Genomic DNA, 4,389 nt, shown 5'->3' on the forward strand with positions numbered 1-4,389 from the left:
TAGTTAACAGGAATGGAAAGATCAAGTGAGGATTTTTGTGAGTAGGGGAGACGTGGAATCAGCCAGTAGAGATGGAGTTGAAAATAAGTGAAACAGGGGGGCAGCTAGGTGGCGCAGTGGATAAAGCACTAGCCCTGGATTAAGGAGGACCTGAGTTCAAAGCCAGACTCAGACACTTAACACTAGCTGTGTGACCCTGGGCAAGTCACTTAACCCTCATTACCCCGCAAATAAAATAAAATAAAATAATAAAATAAGTGAAACAATGGGGATGTCATAGGAGGCAATCATTTGGAGGAGATGAGATGCAATGTGATCACTTGAAGAGTAGAGGGATTAACTTTTGTAAAGAATAAAGCCTCTTCGTGTGACACAGGAGTGAAAGAGGAGAGAGTGGCAGAAGGCATCCCAATGATAGGATATGAGGAAGGGGGGAGAAGAGGGGGTTCATAGTGAATGGTCTCAATTGTTTGTTTGTTTTGTTTTGTTTTAGTAAAATTAGAGGCAAAGTCCTTAGCTGAGAGATTGGGGGAGGGAGAGCAATGGGAGGCTTGAGAAGGGATGAAAATGTTTGAAAGAGACACTGTGGAGAGTGGGAGAACAAGTTGATAAGAGAGATATAGCCTTATTTTTAAATTACAATGAATTGACAAAACGGAGAAAATGTTATGTCTTTATGGTATTAAAACATACCTCTTTTTTTTTTTTTTTTTTGCCGTAGAGGACTCACACCAGCAGCCCGTGTTTCTTCAGCACTTTTGTATATTTGTGTATTTTGCCTTCCACATTCTTCTCAGCTTGCTTTCGTAGTTTCGTGAGCTTCCTTTTCTTTCTATAATGGATCTTAGCTGTCTCCTTCCTCTTCTCTTCCAAAGTAGCAGTCACTGCCTGATACTTTCAGCTCACCTCATGGGCCAGGTGCCCCAGATAAGCAAACTTTCTCGTTGGCTTCAGTCTGACCACTTTGAGAGCAGCTGGTACAACCATGCATTTCCGTGCTTGGTCTTGTAGGGGAGCATCCTTTTAACAGTCTTCCAGGAAATGCGGCTGGGGCCTCTGAAGTGATAAGGACCCCTTAAAGGGTTTGTGTTCATTTGCTTTCGGAGGAAGGCCGGGTATTTCAGCTTGTTCCTGTAGAAGTTTCCCTTGATGTTGATGCCTTCTCAGCGAACCACAACCACCTTCCGCCCCAGGAGGACTTGCTTGGTTGGCCAAGATGGCCGCCAAGCGGCCCAGGAGATGGCCCTGCCCGTCAATCACCAGGACCTGCCTGTCCGACATGGCCAACTCAACCCCAGAAAAGAAGGAGTTCCCACCCACATAGCATTATTTATTTGCATTTTTCAATCTTCCTCTAGATGAACTTGCATTGCCTTGACTCTGCATTTTCTTTGTACATAGACACAACCTGTACTAAAATCCATTTTACCTTTTAAAGATATAATGTCTTAATTAGATGCTTATTAAGTGGAATTAAACGTGTAATTGCATCAAGATGATGGGGGTGATCTCCAATTGAACTGATGTATATCTTGCCACTGGGCCCAGATGGCTCTGGAGGAGAGAGTGAGGCTAATGACTTTGCACAGCCCTTCCTCACTTAAATCCAATTTATTCCAAGTCATGACATCATCTCCCTAATCTCATGATCCTTGAGATGGAAAATTTAGATCACTAAGGACAGTCTGTTGCAATTATTTCTTAACATCAGTGTAGAATTTTTACGTTTTTTGTATCACTTCAATGTCTGCATCTAAAACCTTTTCATAACCCTGTCATCACTAAACAAATAAGTGAATAAATAAGCAAGCAAATAAAAAGTGATTAAATGAATGAATGGATGCACAAAATGAATAAATAAATAATTAGATGAATAAATATGTAGACAAACATGTAAATAAATAAATCTTTTAGTGCCATACACAAGTATTTTGGTTGAGTAAAGTTAAAATGTTTGACAGCAAGTGAGAATTTAAACTCTGGAAGGGAATGTACAATTCATCTAAGGAAAGGATTATGGATTTTGAGCTAGTAAGAGATCATAGAGGTCATCTAGTCTGGACTCAGCTCCACCCTATCTCCCCACTCCATTTTTTTTCTACACGTAGAAACTGAGAAGGGTGATGGCTTGCACAAGATCATACATCTGGTAAGTGGAAAATCCAGTAATCAGACTCCAAACTGATTCTTGAGTCAGTGCTTCTCCCTCTCCCAACATAACCCATGAGCTAGTCTAGCCTCCCTGTTTTAAAGATCATAGGATCATAAATTGAGAGCTAGAAGGGACCTTGGAGGCTAGCTACTTCAATCTCTCCAATTTACAGTTGAGAAGACAGTGAACCAGAAAGGTTTTGAGAAAACATTTCCAGTGATATGGTTTGCCCAAGGTCACATAATTTGTTAGTGGCTGAACTGTAATTAGAATCCAGGTTTCTTGAATCTCTCCACACCTCCCCACTACCCTTGCTTTTTTCATTTCACAAAGCTCCCTCTTAGGAGATGGTTTCTCAGTAGTTTGCCATTCCCTTCCCAAGGGCTACGAAGTGTTTAGCATTCCAGTTTGGCTTGCATGGAGGACCTTGAAGAACTACATTAACTACAAATGATGAAAAGCCTTTGTTTTCCCCTTGGATCTAGGGAGTCTGTGTTAGAATTCTGTCAACAAAATGTATCTTCAAAGCTGTTTGAACAAGTCCAGTTATTACTCACCTGGGTTCATGTTGTGAATAATATTCCCTAGTTGTAACACCATTTGTCTTTCAGTGATGTCCCTGTCTAACTTAGGACAAGTTATAGGAATGGAGGGGGCTGAGAATAAAATATCTAATCTCCCCATTTGAAATCATTGTTTCCCCCTCCCCCTTCTGTTCCAATATCTAAATGACTCCTTAAAAAATCAGATATGTGAAAATACCAATTGTGATCGAAAATCAGAAACAGAGGTTTCATTATTGGCAGATATATATTGAATTCCTTCCTCTTTCTCCCCACTACTTAATTCTAGCAATAACCATGATGACCATTGCTTCTGCATAGCTCAAATTGGTCAGATGCAATAGAAGCTATGGCATCACATAGAACTAATTAATTTAGCTCTTCTCTAAAGTATCTCTTCCCCCTACCCATGGAATTAAACATGTAAGTACCACAGATCTATTTAAATGGCAGTCTATTATGACTGTCTACCTATCACAGGAGAATAAGTATGCACTGGTCTGTGAAAATGAGAATTTATTTTTGAAATGTTTTATACTTATAATAGCAGTGATCTTCCTACCACTTATCCAGCCTGCATTATGCATGCCATGTCACCAATAGCAGGCTTTGTCAGTTGAAGGGCTCTGAAACTGTTTATCCCCAATACAATTATTTACCAATGTCTTCTGTCCTATTAATCTGGGTGATTCAGATGCAGCTCAGATCCCCCTGCACACAGCCTGGCTGCCAAAGGTTTTTCAAGCTTATTTGTACTAAACAGTTAAGTTTATTTCTCCTCTTCTGTTTAGCAGGTTGTGCTATCTGGAGAATACTTTGGGTACTACATGTGGGGTTCATCAGTAGGAGGACAGAAGTGATATATATGTGCCTCTTTTTTGTTCTTTTGCTCAGTTCCATTATGAAAATGACTCCTTAAAAAACCCCAGATAGATTTGAAAATGCCATTTGTGATTGAAAATAAGAAACAGAGGGTGCAGCTAGGTGGCACAGTGGATAAAGCACAGGCCTTGGATTCAGGAGGACCTGAGTTCAACGACACTTGACACTTACTAGCTGTGTGTCCCTGGGCAAGTCACTTAACCCTCATTGTCCCGCCAAAAAAAAATCAGAAACAGAAGTTTATTTACTGCCAAATGTTGGGGGTAGGGAGACAATGGTTAGAGGAAAGAAAGGGAAAGGGAAACTATGCCAGTTGGGTATGAGGATTTGTTGATTTTCCAAATGACATTTGACAGAATTTGAGCTAGGTAGAATGATACTTTTGTCTTTTGTAAACTCTAATCCTCTCTTATTTTTGCTACCCCCGCCCCTCACCCCAGGAAGAATTTTATAGGCCACTATCTAAAACAGGCAGCCACACAGATTACCCTCAAATAGGAGGATGACACTTCCCATTCGAGTTTGATAACCTTCATTGTCAAGCAGTAGCTAATGCAAGGAGGTCTCTGGAAAGGCAAATGCTTGTCAGGTCTGAGTTATGCACACTGGTAGTTGGAATGAGAGAAAGACAAATCAGATTGGGGCCCATTGACTTTATTTTCCAGCTTATTATGAAGACAGGACAAAGGAGACTAGAATAGAGGACATCACCCCCATAGAAGATTATAGATTTTCAATGAAAACTTATTGTTAGAGAAACACTATGCAACAGAGGTGAAATTAAACTCTTTG

General features: G+C 40.4%; 1 pseudogene; it reads right to left on the minus strand.

Moving 5' to 3' along the window:
• Positions 1–726: 726 nt before the first annotated feature.
• LOC122743297 lies at positions 727–1,281 on the minus strand (annotated as a pseudogene).
• Between the last annotated feature and the right edge of the window lie 3,108 nt (positions 1,282–4,389).

Source organism: Dromiciops gliroides, chromosome 2, assembly GCF_019393635.1.
Source record: "Dromiciops gliroides isolate mDroGli1 chromosome 2, mDroGli1.pri, whole genome shotgun sequence".
In the NCBI taxonomy this organism is placed as follows: domain Eukaryota; kingdom Metazoa; phylum Chordata; class Mammalia; order Microbiotheria; family Microbiotheriidae; genus Dromiciops; species Dromiciops gliroides.